This window comes from Hyperolius riggenbachi, chromosome 4 (assembly GCF_040937935.1).
Source record: "Hyperolius riggenbachi isolate aHypRig1 chromosome 4, aHypRig1.pri, whole genome shotgun sequence".
Classification (NCBI taxonomy): domain Eukaryota; kingdom Metazoa; phylum Chordata; class Amphibia; order Anura; family Hyperoliidae; genus Hyperolius; species Hyperolius riggenbachi.
This window is the reverse complement of record NC_090649.1, coordinates 50759744-50773145: the sequence shown is the minus strand read 5'-3', so window position 1 is coordinate 50773145 and position 13402 is coordinate 50759744. Positions and strand designations below refer to the sequence as shown.

Genomic DNA, 13402 nt, shown 5'->3' with positions numbered 1-13402 from the left:
CCAGGTACTCAATGACAGCAGGTAGATTCTGAAAAGTGGTGTGCCGTACGAATCTACTCATTGTGCATCTCCATAGCGAACGTCAAAGGGGATGTAGCTCAGTGGTAGAGCGCATGCTTTGCATGTATGAGGCCCCGGGTTCAATCCCCGGCATCTCCAGCTTTTCTTCTACTAACTGCTAAGGCCCCCTTCCGCTACTGGATCCCATACCGGAAGCGCCAATGTTTCCTGCTGCAGATGCTTAGTGAGGTGTCAACAATTCTGACTTTAATGCAAACTCTTATTGTTCGTGAAATGAAAGGTTCCACCTATTTTGTGGGAAAAAAAATTGTCCCTTAGCCAAATGCGGATATACTGAAAAATTTTAAAAATGATCCGTAACATCACTTTCCAACTTAAACAGCTGCTAATTACCATTTTCTGCTGTAGGAGATAAAGGCCTGCTGAGGTACCACGACACTGCTGACAGCATTGGGGGATGTAGCTCAGAGGTAGAGCGCATGCTTTGCATGTATGAGGCCCCGGGTTCAATCCCTGGCATCTCCAGCTTTTCTTCTACAAACTGCAAAGTCCCCCTTGCGCTAATGGATCCCATACCGGAAGCGCCAATGTTTCCTGTTACAGATGCTTAGTGAGGTGTCAATATTTCTGACTTTCATGCAAACGCTATGCACCTTGGAATAGAGCCAATAAAATGCACTTCAGCCTCGTACACACTATGCAATTTCCCGCCAGATAGATGGGTCGAATAGATCAGGTCCGATCTGATTTCCGATCGTTTTTCTGATCAATTTGCATTGTAGTGATCAGAAAATCGATCGGAAATCCGATCGAATCTGTCGAAGATTATCTATCGACCCATCTGTCTGATGGGAAATTGCATGGTGTGTACCAGACTTTTTCTTTTAGGCCACACAGGAGGATGATTTAAGATTCAATGCAGGATTTAATCCAGGCCTTTGCAAGCAATTAAGCAGCATCAAGAGTCAGGAAGTGATGGAGGAGATAAAGATGACAAGAAGAGGTTAGGAAATGAATGATTGGCATGAATGAGAGTTTAACATCCAATATTACCCCTTAAGCAACCTCCTTGAGAAGCCAAGTTTTTAGAGGATCTTATCAAGCTTTAATATAATTTCAGGCAGAGAAACCTGTACCATTGATAGAACTTGCCATTTACCAGGTACTCAATGACAGCAGGTAGATTCTGAAAAGTGGTGTGCCGTACGAATCTACTCATTGTGCATCTCCATAGCGAACGTCAAAGGGGATGTAGCTCAGTGGTAGAGCGCATGCTTTGCATGTATGAGGCCCCGGGTTCAATCCCCGGCATCTCCAGCTTTTCTTCTACAAACTGCTAAGGCCCCCTTCCGCTACTGGATCCCATACCGGAAGCGCCAATGTTTCCTGCTGCAGATGCTTAGTGAGGTGTCAACAATTCTGACTTTAATGCAAACTCTTATTGTTCGTGAAATGAAAGGTTCCACCTATTTTGTGGGAAAAAAATTGTCCCTTAGCCAAATGCGGATATACTGAAAAATTTTAAAAATGATCCGTAACATCACTTTCCAACTTAAACAGCTGCTAATTACCATTTTCTGCTGTAGGAGATAAAGGCCTGCTGAGGTACCACGACACTGCTGACAGCATTGGGGGATGTAGCTCAGAGGTAGAGCGCATGCTTCGCATGTATGAGGCCCTGGGTTCAATCCCCGGCATCTCCAGCTTTTCTTCTACAAACTGCAAAGTCCCCCTTGCGCTAATGGATCCCATACCGGAAGCGCCAATGTTTCCTGTTACAGATGCTTAGTGAGGTGTCAATATTTCTGACTTTCATGCAAACGCTATGCACCTTGGAATAGAGCCAATAAAATGCACTTCAGCCTCGTACACACTATGCAATTTCCCGCCAGATAGATGGGTCGAATAGATCAGGTCCGATCTGATTTCCGATCGTTTTTCTGATCGATTTGCATTGAAGTGATCAGAAAATCGATCGGAAATCCGATCGGATCTGTCGAAGATTATCTATCGACCCATCTGTCTGATGGGAATTTGCATGGTGTGTACCAGACTTTTTCTTTTAGGCCACACAGGAGGATGATTTAAGATTCAATGCAGGATTTAATCCAGGCCTTTGCAAGCAATTAAGCAGCATCAAGAGTCAGGAAGTGATGGAGGAGATAAAGATGACAAGAAGAGGTTAGGAAATGAATGATTGGCATGAATGAGAGTTTAACATCCAATATTACCCCTTAAGCAACCTGCTTGAGAAGCCAAGTTTTTAGAGGATCTTATCAAGCTTTAATATAATTTCAGGCAGAGAAACCTGTACCATTGATAGAACTTGCCATTTACCAGGTACTCAATGACAGCAGGTAGATTCTGAAAAGTGGTGTGCCGTACGAATCTACTCATTGTGCATCTCCATAGCGAACGTCAAAGGGGATGTAGCTCAGTGGTAGAGCGCATGCTTTGCATGTATGAGGCCCCGGGTTCAATCCCCGGCATCTCCAGCTTTTCTTCTACAAACTGCTAAGGCCCCCTTCCGCTACTGGATCCCATACCGGAAGCGCCAATGTTTCCTGCTGCAGATGCTTAGTGAGGTGTCAACAATTCTGACTTTAATGCAAACTCTTATTGTTCGTGAAATAAAAGGTTCCACCTATTTTGTGGGAAAAAAATTGTCCCTTAGCCAAATGCGGATATACTGAAAAATTTTAAAAATGATCCGTAACATCACTTTCCAACTTAAACAGCTGCTAATTACCATTTTCTGCTGTAGGAGATAAAGGCCTGCTGAGGTACCACGACGCTACTGACAGCATTGGGGGATGTAGCTCAGAGGTAGAGCGCATGCTTCGCATGTATGAGGCCCCGGGTTCAATCCCCGGCATCTCCAGCTTTTCTTCTACAAACTGCAAAGTCCCCCTTGCGCTAATGGATGCCATACCGGAAGCGCCAATGTTTCCTGTTACAGATGCTTAGTGAGGTGTCAATATTTCTGACTTTAATGCAAACGCTATGCACCTTGGAATAGAGCCAATAAAATGCACTTCAGCCTCGTACACACTATGCAATTTCCCGCCAGATAGATGGGTCGAATAGATCAGGTCCGATCTGATTGCCGATCGTTTTTCTGATCGATTTGCATTGAAGTGATCAGAAAATCGATCGGAAATCCGATCGGATCTGTCGAAGATTATCTATCGACCCATCTGTCTGATGGGAAATTGCATGGTGTGTACCAGACTTTTTCTTTTAGGCCACACAGGAGGATGATTTAAGATTCAATGCAGGATTTAATCCAGGCCTTTGCAAGCAATTAAGCAGCATCAAGAGTCAGGAAGTGATGGAGGAGATAAAGATGACAAGAAGAGGTTAGGAAATGAATGATTGGCATGAATGAGAGTTTAACATCCAATATTACCCCTTAAGCAACCTGCTTGAGAAGCCAAGTTTTTAGAGGATCTTATCAAGCTTTAATATAATTTCAGGCAGAGAAACCTGTACCATTGATAGAACTTGCCATTTACCAGGTACTCAATGACAGCAGGTAGATTCTGAAAAGTGGTGTGCCGTACGAATCTACTCATTGTGCATCTCCATAGCGAACGTCAAAGGGGATGTAGCTCAGTGGTAGAGCGCATGCTTTGCATGTATGAGGCCCCGGGTTCAATCCCCGGCATCTCCAGCTTTTCTTCTACTAACTGCTAAGGCCCCCTTCCGCTACTGGATCCCATACCGGAAGCGCCAATGTTTCCTGCTGCAGATGCTTAGTGAGGTGTCAACAATTCTGACTTTAATGCAAACTCTTATTGTTCGTGAAATGAAAGGTTCCACCTATTTTGTGGGAAAAAAAATTGTCCCTTAGCCAAATGCGGATATACTGAAAAATTTTAAAAATGATCCGTAACATCACTTTCCAACTTAAACAGCTGCTAATTACCATTTTCTGCTGTAGGAGATAAAGGCCTGCTGAGGTACCACGACACTGCTGACAGCATTGGGGGATGTAGCTCAGAGGTAGAGCGCATGCTTTGCATGTATGAGGCCCCGGGTTCAATCCCTGGCATCTCCAGCTTTTCTTCTACAAACTGCAAAGTCCCCCTTGCGCTAATGGATCCCATACCGGAAGCGCCAATGTTTCCTGTTACAGATGCTTAGTGAGGTGTCAATATTTCTGACTTTCATGCAAACGCTATGCACCTTGGAATAGAGCCAATAAAATGCACTTCAGCCTCGTACACACTATGCAATTTCCCGCCAGATAGATGGGTCGAATAGATCAGGTCCGATCTGATTTCCGATCGTTTTTCTGATCAATTTGCATTGTAGTGATCAGAAAATCGATCGGAAATCCGATCGAATCTGTCGAAGATTATCTATCGACCCATCTGTCTGATGGGAAATTGCATGGTGTGTACCAGACTTTTTCTTTTAGGCCACACAGGAGGATGATTTAAGATTCAATGCAGGATTTAATCCAGGCCTTTGCAAGCAATTAAGCAGCATCAAGAGTCAGGAAGTGATGGAGGAGATAAAGATGACAAGAAGAGGTTAGGAAATGAATGATTGGCATGAATGAGAGTTTAACATCCAATATTACCCCTTAAGCAACCTCCTTGAGAAGCCAAGTTTTTAGAGGATCTTATCAAGCTTTAATATAATTTCAGGCAGAGAAACCTGTACCATTGATAGAACTTGCCATTTACCAGGTACTCAATGACAGCAGGTAGATTCTGAAAAGTGGTGTGCCGTACGAATCTACTCATTGTGCATCTCCATAGCGAACGTCAAAGGGGATGTAGCTCAGTGGTAGAGCGCATGCTTTGCATGTATGAGGCCCCGGGTTCAATCCCCGGCATCTCCAGCTTTTCTTCTACAAACTGCTAAGGCCCCCTTCCGCTACTGGATCCCATACCGGAAGCGCCAATGTTTCCTGCTGCAGATGCTTAGTGAGGTGTCAACAATTCTGACTTTAATGCAAACTCTTATTGTTCGTGAAATGAAAGGTTCCACCTATTTTGTGGGAAAAAAATTGTCCCTTAGCCAAATGCGGATATACTGAAAAATTTTAAAAATGATCCGTAACATCACTTTCCAACTTAAACAGCTGCTAATTACCATTTTCTGCTGTAGGAGATAAAGGCCTGCTGAGGTACCACGACACTGCTGACAGCATTGGGGGATGTAGCTCAGAGGTAGAGCGCATGCTTCGCATGTATGAGGCCCTGGGTTCAATCCCCGGCATCTCCAGCTTTTCTTCTACAAACTGCAAAGTCCCCCTTGCGCTAATGGATCCCATACCGGAAGCGCCAATGTTTCCTGTTACAGATGCTTAGTGAGGTGTCAATATTTCTGACTTTCATGCAAACGCTATGCACCTTGGAATAGAGCCAATAAAATGCACTTCAGCCTCGTACACACTATGCAATTTCCCGCCAGATAGATGGGTCGAATAGATCAGGTCCGATCTGATTTCCGATCGTTTTTCTGATCGATTTGCATTGAAGTGATCAGAAAATCGATCGGAAATCCGATCGGATCTGTCGAAGATTATCTATCGACCCATCTGTCTGATGGGAATTTGCATGGTGTGTACCAGACTTTTTCTTTTAGGCCACACAGGAGGATGATTTAAGATTCAATGCAGGATTTAATCCAGGCCTTTGCAAGCAATTAAGCAGCATCAAGAGTCAGGAAGTGATGGAGGAGATAAAGATGACAAGAAGAGGTTAGGAAATGAATGATTGGCATGAATGAGAGTTTAACATCCAATATTACCCCTTAAGCAACCTGCTTGAGAAGCCAAGTTTTTAGAGGATCTTATCAAGCTTTAATATAATTTCAGGCAGAGAAACCTGTACCATTGATAGAACTTGCCATTTACCAGGTACTCAATGACAGCAGGTAGATTCTGAAAAGTGGTGTGCCGTACGAATCTACTCATTGTGCATCTCCATAGCGAACGTCAAAGGGGATGTAGCTCAGTGGTAGAGCGCATGCTTTGCATGTATGAGGCCCCGGGTTCAATCCCCGGCATCTCCAGCTTTTCTTCTACAAACTGCTAAGGCCCCCTTCCGCTACTGGATCCCATACCGGAAGCGCCAATGTTTCCTGCTGCAGATGCTTAGTGAGGTGTCAACAATTCTGACTTTAATGCAAACTCTTATTGTTCGTGAAATAAAAGGTTCCACCTATTTTGTGGGAAAAAAATTGTCCCTTAGCCAAATGCGGATATACTGAAAAATTTTAAAAATGATCCGTAACATCACTTTCCAACTTAAACAGCTGCTAATTACCATTTTCTGCTGTAGGAGATAAAGGCCTGCTGAGGTACCACGACGCTGCTGACAGCATTGGGGGATGTAGCTCAGAGGTAGAGCGCATGCTTCGCATGTATGAGGCCCCGGGTTCAATCCCCGGCATCTCCAGCTTTTCTTCTACAAACTGCAAAGTCCCCCTTGCGCTAATGGATGCCATACCGGAAGCGCCAATGTTTCCTGTTACAGATGCTTAGTGAGGTGTCAATATTTCTGACTTTCATGCAAACGCTATGCACCTTGGAATAGAGCCAATAAAATGCACTTCAGCCTCGTACACACTATGCAATTTCCCGCCAGATAGATGGGTCGAATAGATCAGGTCCGATCTGATTGCCGATCGTTTTTCTGATCGATTTGCATTGAAGTGATCAGAAAATCGATCGGAAATCCGATCGGATCTGTCGAAGATTATCTATCGACCCATCTGTCTGATGGGAAATTGCATGGTGTGTACCAGACTTTTTCTTTTAGGCCACACAGGAGGATGATTTAAGATTCAATGCAGGATTTAATCCAGGCCTTTGCAAGCAATTAAGCAGCATCAAGAGTCAGGAAGTGATGGAGGAGATAAAGATGACAAGAAGAGGTTAGGAAATGAATGATTGGCATGAATGAGAGTTTAACATCCAATATTACCCCTTAAGCAACCTGCTTGAGAAGCCAAGTTTTTAGAGGATCTTATCAAGCTTTAATATAATTTCAGGCAGAGAAACCTGTACCATTGATAGAACTTGCCATTTACCAGGTACTCAATGACAGCAGGTAGATTCTGAAAAGTGGTGTGCCGTACGAATCTACTCATTGTGCATCTCCATAGCGAACGTCAAAGGGGATGTAGCTCAGTGGTAGAGCGCATGCTTTGCATGTATGAGGCCCCGGGTTCAATCCCCGGCATCTCCAGCTTTTCTTCTACAAACTGCTAAGGCCCCCTTCCGCTACTGGATCCCATACCGGAAGCGCCAATGTTTCCTGCTGCAGATGCTTAGTGAGGTGTCAACAATTCTGACTTTAATGCAAACTCTTATTGTTCGTGAAATAAAAGGTTCCACCTATTTTGTGGGAAAAAAATTGTCCCTTAGCCAAATGCGGATATACTGAAAAATTTTAAAAATGATCCGTAACATCACTTTCCAACTTAAACAGCTGCTAATTACCATTTTCTGCTGTAGGAGATAAAGGCCTGCTGAGGTACCACGACGTTGCTGACAGCATTGGGGGATGTAGCTCAGAGGTAGAGCGCATGCTTCGCATGTATGAGGCCCCGGGTTCAATCCCCGGCATCTCCAGCTTTTCTTCTACAAACTGCAAAGTCCCCCTTGCGCTAATGGATCCCATACCGGAAGCGCCAATGTTTCCTGTTACAGATGCTTAGTGAGGTGTCAATATTTCTGACTTTCATGCAAACGCTATGCACCTTGGAATAGAGCCAATAAAATGCACTTCAGCCTCGTACACACTATGCAATTTCCCGCCAGATAGATGGGTCGAATAGATCAGGTCCGATCTGATTGCCGATCATTTTTCTGATCGATTTGCATTGAAGTGATCAGAAAATCGATCGGAAATCCGATCGGATCTGTCGAAGATTATCTATCGACCCATCTGTCTGATGGGAAATTGCATGGTGTGTACCAGACTTTTTCTTTTAGGCCACACAGGAGGATGATTTAAGATTCAATGCAGGATTTAATCCAGGCCTTTGCAAGCAATTAAGCAGCATCAAGAGTCAGGAAGTGATGGAGGAGATAAAGATGACAAGAAGAGGTTAGGAAATGAATGATTGGCATGAATGAGAGTTTAACATCCAATATTACCCCTTAAGCAACCTGCTTGAGAAGCCAAGTTTTTAGAGGATCTTATCAAGCTTTAATATAATTTCAGGCAGAGAAACCTGTACCATTGATAGAACTTGCCATTTACCAGGTACTCAATGACAGCAGGTAGATTCTGAAAAGTGGTGTGCCGTACGAATCTACTCATTGTGCATCTCCATAGCGAACGTCAAAGGGGATGTAGCTCAGTGGTAGAGCGCATGCTTTGCATGTATGAGGCCCCGGGTTCAATCCCCGGCATCTCCAGCTTTTCTTCTACAAACTGCTAAGGCCCCCTTCCGCTACTGGATCCCATACCGGAAGAGCCAATGTTTCCTGCTGCAGATGCTTAGTGAGGTGTCAACAATTCTGACTTTAATGCAAACTCTTATTGTTCGTGAAATGAAAGGTTCCACCTATTTTGTGGGAAAAAAATTGTCCCTTAGCCAAATGCGGATATACTGAAAAATTTTAAAAATGATCCGTAACATCACTTTCCAACTTAAACAGCTGCTAATTACCATTTTCTGCTGTAGGAGATAAAGGCCTGCTGAGGTACCACGACACTGCTGACAGCATTGGGGGATGTAGCTCAGAGGTAGAGCGCATGCTTCGCATGTATGAGGCCCCGGGTTCAATCCCTGGCATCTCCAGCTTTTCTTCTACAAACTGCAAAGTCCCCCTTGCGCTAATGGATCCCATACCGGAAGCGCCAATGTTTCCTGTTACAGATGCTTAGTGAGGTGTCAATATTTCTGACTTTCATGCAAACGCTATGCACCTTGGAATAGAGCCAATAAAATGCACTTCAGCCTCGTACACACTATGCAATTTCCCGCCAGATAGATGGGTCGAATAGATCAGGTCCGATCTGATTTCCGATCGTTTTTCTGATCAATTTGCATTGTAGTGATCAGAAAATCGATCGGAAATCCGATCGAATCTGTCGAAGATTATCTATCGACCCATCTGTCTGATGGGAAATTGCATGGTGTGTACCAGACTTTTTCTTTTAGGCCACACAGGAGGATGATTTAAGATTCAATGCAGGATTTAATCCAGGCCTTTGCAAGCAATTAAGCAGCATCAAGAGTCAGGAAGTGATGGAGGAGATAAAGATGACAAGAAGAGGTTAGGAAATGAATGATTGGCATGAATGAGAGTTTAACATCCAATATTACCCCTTAAGCAACCTCCTTGAGAAGCCAAGTTTTTAGAGGATCTTATCAAGCTTTAATATAATTTCAGGCAGAGAAACCTGTACCATTGATAGAACTTGCCATTTACCAGGTACTCAATGACAGCAGGTAGATTCTGAAAAGTGGTGTGCCGTACGAATCTACTCATTGTGCATCTCCATAGCGAATGTCAAAGGGGATGTAGCTCAGTGGTAGAGCGCATGCTTTGCATGTATGAGGCCCCGGGTTCAATCCCCGGCATCTCCAGCTTTTCTTCTACAAACTGCTAAGGCCCCCTTCCGCTACTGGATCCCATACCGGAAGCGCCAATGTTTCCTGCTGCAGATGCTTAGTGAGGTGTCAACAATTCTGACTTTAATGCAAACTCTTATTGTTCGTGAAATGAAAGGTTCCACCTATTTTGTGGGAAAAAAATTGTCCCTTAGCCAAATGCGGATATACTGAAAAATTTTAAAAATGATCCGTAACATCACTTTCCAACTTAAACAGCTGCTAATTACCATTTTCTGCTGTAGGAGATAAAGGCCTGCTGAGGTACCACGACACTGCTGACAGCATTGGGGGATGTAGCTCAGAGGTAGAGCGCATGCTTCGCATGTATGAGGCCCTGGGTTCAATCCCCGGCATCTCCAGCTTTTCTTCTACAAACTGCAAAGTCCCCCTTGCGCTAATGGATCCCATACCGGAAGCGCCAATGTTTCCTGTTACAGATGCTTAGTGAGGTGTCAATATTTCTGACTTTCATGCAAACGCTATGCACCTTGGAATAGAGCCAATAAAATGCACTTCAGCCTCGTACACACTATGCAATTTCCCGCCAGATAGATGGGTCGAATAGATCAGGTCCGATCTGATTTCCGATCGTTTTTCTGATCGATTTGCATTGAAGTGATCAGAAAATCGATCGGAAATCCGATCGGATCTGTCGAAGATTATCTATCGACCCATCTGTCTGATGGGAAATTGCATGGTGTGTACCAGACTTTTTCTTTTAGGCCACACAGGAGGATGATTTAAGATTCAATGCAGGATTTAATCCAGGCCTTTGCAAGCAATTAAGCAGCATCAAGAGTCAGGAAGTGATGGAGGAGATAAAGATGACAAGAAGAGGTTAGGAAATGAATGATTGGCATGAATGAGAGTTTAACATCCAATATTACCCCTTAAGCAACCTGCTTGAGAAGCCAAGTTTTTAGAGGATCTTATCAAGCTTTAATATAATTTCAGGCAGAGAAACCTGTACCATTGATAGAACTTGCCATTTACCAGGTACTCAATGACAGCAGGTAGATTCTGAAAAGTGGTGTGCCGTACGAATCTACTCATTGTGCATCTCCATAGCGAACGTCAAAGGGGATGTAGCTCAGTGGTAGAGCGCATGCTTTGCATGTATGAGGCCCCGGGTTCAATCCCCGGCATCTCCAGCTTTTCTTCTACAAACTGCTAAGGCCCCCTTCCGCTACTGGATCCCATACCGGAAGCGCCAATGTTTCCTGCTGCAGATGCTTAGTGAGGTGTCAACAATTCTGACTTTAATGCAAACTCTTATTGTTCGTGAAATAAAAGGTTCCACCTATTTTGTGGGAAAAAAATTGTCCCTTAGCCAAATGCGGATATACTGAAAAATTTTAAAAATGATCCGTAACATCACTTTCCAACTTAAACAGCTGCTAATTACCATTTTCTGCTGTAGGAGATAAAGGCCTGCTGAGGTACCACGACGCTGCTGACAGCATTGGGGGATGTAGCTCAGAGGTAGAGCGCATGCTTCGCATGTATGAGGCCCCGGGTTCAATCCCCGGCATCTCCAGCTTTTCTTCTACAAACTGCAAAGTCCCCCTTGCGCTAATGGATGCCATACCGGAAGCGCCAATGTTTCCTGTTACAGATGCTTAGTGAGGTGTCAATATTTCTGACTTTCATGCAAACGCTATGCACCTTGGAATAGAGCCAATAAAATGCACTTCAGCCTCGTACACACTATGCAATTTCCCGCCAGATAGATGGGTCGAATAGATCAGGTCCGATCTGATTGCCGATCGTTTTTCTGATCGATTTGCATTGAAGTGATCAGAAAATCGATCGGAAATCCGATCGGATCTGTCGAAGATTATCTATCGACCCATCTGTCTGATGGGAAATTGCATGGTGTGTACCAGACTTTTTCTTTTAGGCCACACAGGAGGATGATTTAAGATTCAATGCAGGATTTAATCCAGGCCTTTGCAAGCAATTAAGCAGCATCAAGAGTCAGGAAGTGATGGAGGAGATAAAGATGACAAGAAGAGGTTAGGAAATGAATGATTGGCATGAATGAGAGTTTAACATCCAATATTACCCCTTAAGCAACCTGCTTGAGAAGCCAAGTTTTTAGAGGATCTTATCAAGCTTTAATATAATTTCAGGCAGAGAAACCTGTACCATTGATAGAACTTGCCATTTACCAGGTACTCAATGACAGCAGGTAGATTCTGAAAAGTGGTGTGCCGTACGAATCTACTCATTGTGCATCTCCATAGCGAACGTCAAAGGGGATGTAGCTCAGTGGTAGAGCGCATGCTTTGCATGTATGAGGCCCCGGGTTCAATCCCCGGCATCTCCAGCTTTTCTTCTACAAACTGCTAAGGCCCCCTTCCGCTACTGGATCCCATACCGGAAGCGCCAATGTTTCCTGCTGCAGATGCTTAGTGAGGTGTCAACAATTCTGACTTTAATGCAAACTCTTATTGTTCGTGAAATAAAAGGTTCCACCTATTTTGTGGGAAAAAAATTGTCCCTTAGCCAAATGCGGATATACTGAAAAATTTTAAAAATGATCCGTAACATCACTTTCCAACTTAAACAGCTGCTAATTACCATTTTCTGCTGTAGGAGATAAAGGCCTGCTGAGGTACCACGACGTTGCTGACAGCATTGGGGGATGTAGCTCAGAGGTAGAGCGCATGCTTCGCATGTATGAGGCCCCGGGTTCAATCCCCGGCATCTCCAGCTTTTCTTCTACAAACTGCAAAGTCCCCCTTGCGCTAATGGATCCCATACCGGAAGCGCCAATGTTTCCTGTTACAGATGCTTAGTGAGGTGTCAATATTTCTGACTTTCATGCAAACGCTATGCACCTTGGAATAGAGCCAATAAAATGCACTTCAGCCTCGTACACACTATGCAATTTCCCGCCAGATAGATGGGTCGAATAGATCAGGTCCGATCTGATTGCCGATCGTTTTTCTGATCGATTTGCATTGAAGTGATCAGAAAATCGATCGGAAATCCGATCGGATCTGTCGAAGATTATCTATCGACCCATCTGTCTGATGGGAAATTGCATGGTGTGTACCAGACTTTTTCTTTTAGGCCACACAGGAGGATGATTTAAGATTCAATGCAGGATTTAATCCAGGCCTTTGCAAGCAATTAAGCAGCATCAAGAGTCAGGAAGTGATGGAGGAGATAAAGATGACAAGAAGAGGTTAGGAAATGAATGATTGGCATGAATGAGAGTTTAACATCCAATATTACCCCTTAAGCAACCTGCTTGAGAAGCCAAGTTTTTAGAGGATCTTATCAAGCTTTAATATAATTTCAGGCAGAGAAACCTGTACCATTGATAGAACTTGCCATTTACCAGGTACTCAATGACAGCAGGTAGATTCTGAAAAGTGGTGTGCCGTACGAATCTACTCATTGTGCATCTCCATAGCGAACGTCAAAGGGGATGTAGCTCAGTGGTAGAGCGCATGCTTTGCATGTATGAGGCCCCGGGTTCAATCCCCGGCATCTCCAGCTTTTCTTCTACAAACTGCTAAGGCCCCCTTCCGCTACTGGATCCCATACCGGAAGCGCCAATGTTTCCTGCTGCAGATGCTTAGTGAGGTGTCAACAATTCTGACTTTAATGCAAACTCTTATTGTTCGTGAAATGAAAGGTTCCACCTATTTTGTGGGAAAAAAATTGTCCCTTAGCCAAATGCGGATATATTAAAAATGATCCGTAACATCACTTTCCAACTTAAACAGCTGCTAATTACCATTTTCTGCTGTAGGAGATAAAGGCCTGCTGAGGTACC

The 13402-nt window shown here is 44.0% G+C and overlaps 23 non-coding genes across 23 annotated transcripts; all 23 read left to right on the top strand.

Annotated features, from left to right (window-relative positions):
* The first annotated feature begins 87 nt into the window (after window positions 1-87).
* Window positions 88-159, top strand: TRNAA-UGC (transfer RNA alanine (anticodon UGC)). The gene has a single exon. It is a non-coding gene; the product is annotated as a tRNA-Ala (tRNA).
* A 315-nt stretch (window positions 160-474) lies between these two features.
* TRNAA-UGC (transfer RNA alanine (anticodon UGC)) lies at window positions 475-546 on the top strand. The gene has a single exon. It is a non-coding gene; the product is annotated as a tRNA-Ala (tRNA).
* Window positions 547-1266: 720 nt separating this feature from the next.
* Window positions 1267-1338, top strand: TRNAA-UGC (transfer RNA alanine (anticodon UGC)). The gene has a single exon. It is a non-coding gene; the product is annotated as a tRNA-Ala (tRNA).
* A 314-nt stretch (window positions 1339-1652) lies between these two features.
* TRNAA-CGC (transfer RNA alanine (anticodon CGC)) lies at window positions 1653-1724 on the top strand. Its single transcript has one exon. It is a non-coding gene; the product is annotated as a tRNA-Ala (tRNA).
* Window positions 1725-2444: 720 nt separating this feature from the next.
* On the top strand, window positions 2445-2516 carry TRNAA-UGC (transfer RNA alanine (anticodon UGC)). The gene has a single exon. It is a non-coding gene; the product is annotated as a tRNA-Ala (tRNA).
* Window positions 2517-2830: 314 nt separating this feature from the next.
* TRNAA-CGC (transfer RNA alanine (anticodon CGC)) lies at window positions 2831-2902 on the top strand. The gene has a single exon. It is a non-coding gene; the product is annotated as a tRNA-Ala (tRNA).
* A 720-nt stretch (window positions 2903-3622) lies between these two features.
* On the top strand, window positions 3623-3694 carry TRNAA-UGC (transfer RNA alanine (anticodon UGC)). Its single transcript has one exon. It is a non-coding gene; the product is annotated as a tRNA-Ala (tRNA).
* A 315-nt stretch (window positions 3695-4009) lies between these two features.
* Window positions 4010-4081, top strand: TRNAA-UGC (transfer RNA alanine (anticodon UGC)). Its single transcript has one exon. It is a non-coding gene; the product is annotated as a tRNA-Ala (tRNA).
* A 720-nt stretch (window positions 4082-4801) lies between these two features.
* TRNAA-UGC (transfer RNA alanine (anticodon UGC)) lies at window positions 4802-4873 on the top strand. The gene has a single exon. It is a non-coding gene; the product is annotated as a tRNA-Ala (tRNA).
* Window positions 4874-5187: 314 nt separating this feature from the next.
* Window positions 5188-5259, top strand: TRNAA-CGC (transfer RNA alanine (anticodon CGC)). The gene has a single exon. It is a non-coding gene; the product is annotated as a tRNA-Ala (tRNA).
* Window positions 5260-5979: 720 nt separating this feature from the next.
* Window positions 5980-6051, top strand: TRNAA-UGC (transfer RNA alanine (anticodon UGC)). Its single transcript has one exon. It is a non-coding gene; the product is annotated as a tRNA-Ala (tRNA).
* Window positions 6052-6365: 314 nt separating this feature from the next.
* TRNAA-CGC (transfer RNA alanine (anticodon CGC)) lies at window positions 6366-6437 on the top strand. Its single transcript has one exon. It is a non-coding gene; the product is annotated as a tRNA-Ala (tRNA).
* A 720-nt stretch (window positions 6438-7157) lies between these two features.
* On the top strand, window positions 7158-7229 carry TRNAA-UGC (transfer RNA alanine (anticodon UGC)). Its single transcript has one exon. It is a non-coding gene; the product is annotated as a tRNA-Ala (tRNA).
* A 314-nt stretch (window positions 7230-7543) lies between these two features.
* Window positions 7544-7615, top strand: TRNAA-CGC (transfer RNA alanine (anticodon CGC)). The gene has a single exon. It is a non-coding gene; the product is annotated as a tRNA-Ala (tRNA).
* Window positions 7616-8335: 720 nt separating this feature from the next.
* TRNAA-UGC (transfer RNA alanine (anticodon UGC)) lies at window positions 8336-8407 on the top strand. Its single transcript has one exon. It is a non-coding gene; the product is annotated as a tRNA-Ala (tRNA).
* A 314-nt stretch (window positions 8408-8721) lies between these two features.
* TRNAA-CGC (transfer RNA alanine (anticodon CGC)) lies at window positions 8722-8793 on the top strand. The gene has a single exon. It is a non-coding gene; the product is annotated as a tRNA-Ala (tRNA).
* Window positions 8794-9513: 720 nt separating this feature from the next.
* Window positions 9514-9585, top strand: TRNAA-UGC (transfer RNA alanine (anticodon UGC)). Its single transcript has one exon. It is a non-coding gene; the product is annotated as a tRNA-Ala (tRNA).
* A 314-nt stretch (window positions 9586-9899) lies between these two features.
* TRNAA-CGC (transfer RNA alanine (anticodon CGC)) lies at window positions 9900-9971 on the top strand. The gene has a single exon. It is a non-coding gene; the product is annotated as a tRNA-Ala (tRNA).
* Window positions 9972-10691: 720 nt separating this feature from the next.
* TRNAA-UGC (transfer RNA alanine (anticodon UGC)) lies at window positions 10692-10763 on the top strand. The gene has a single exon. It is a non-coding gene; the product is annotated as a tRNA-Ala (tRNA).
* Window positions 10764-11077: 314 nt separating this feature from the next.
* On the top strand, window positions 11078-11149 carry TRNAA-CGC (transfer RNA alanine (anticodon CGC)). Its single transcript has one exon. It is a non-coding gene; the product is annotated as a tRNA-Ala (tRNA).
* Window positions 11150-11869: 720 nt separating this feature from the next.
* Window positions 11870-11941, top strand: TRNAA-UGC (transfer RNA alanine (anticodon UGC)). The gene has a single exon. It is a non-coding gene; the product is annotated as a tRNA-Ala (tRNA).
* A 314-nt stretch (window positions 11942-12255) lies between these two features.
* TRNAA-CGC (transfer RNA alanine (anticodon CGC)) lies at window positions 12256-12327 on the top strand. Its single transcript has one exon. It is a non-coding gene; the product is annotated as a tRNA-Ala (tRNA).
* Window positions 12328-13047: 720 nt separating this feature from the next.
* On the top strand, window positions 13048-13119 carry TRNAA-UGC (transfer RNA alanine (anticodon UGC)). The gene has a single exon. It is a non-coding gene; the product is annotated as a tRNA-Ala (tRNA).
* The last annotated feature ends 283 nt before the right edge of the window (window positions 13120-13402 follow it).